The sequence below is a fragment of the Nannospalax galili genome, unplaced genomic scaffold (genome assembly GCF_000622305.1).
Source record: "Nannospalax galili isolate Female #2095 unplaced genomic scaffold, S.galili_v1.0 scaffold2155, whole genome shotgun sequence".
Lineage (NCBI taxonomy): Eukaryota > Metazoa > Chordata > Mammalia > Rodentia > Spalacidae > Nannospalax > Nannospalax galili.
In genome coordinates, this window is record NW_008336301.1 from 148,297 (window position 1) to 148,788 (window position 492).

A 492-nucleotide genomic window follows, 5' to 3' on the forward strand; every position below is an offset into this window, starting at 1 on the left:
GAACTGGGTCCTCTGCTAGAGTAGCCAGTGCCTTATACCACTAAGCCATCTCTCCAGCTCAAGTTCGTATTTTGATGAGAATCTTTGCAGTTAACGGTCATTAAGGCTACAGGCCTATAGTTTTCTTTTTTGTTGTTGCTGTGTCTTTATCTGGTTTTACTATTAGAGTGATACTGACTACATAGAAAGTGTTTGGGAGTTGTCCCTTTGTTTCTATCTTTTTCAATAACAAGAAGCATTTGATGTAGATCTTCTTTAAATGTCTTGTAGAATTCTGCTGTGAATCCATCTAGGCCTGGGCTTTGTTTAGTTGGGAAGTTTTGTATTGCTCTTAATGTGGCTTTTGTCTTTTAGTCCATTTATATGATTAATGCCATTTATTGACTTGCATGTATTGTAACATCCCTGTATCTCTGGGATAAAGCCAACTTGATCATGGTAGATCATCTTTTTGATGTGTGTCTGTATGCAGTTTGCAAGTATCTTGTTGAG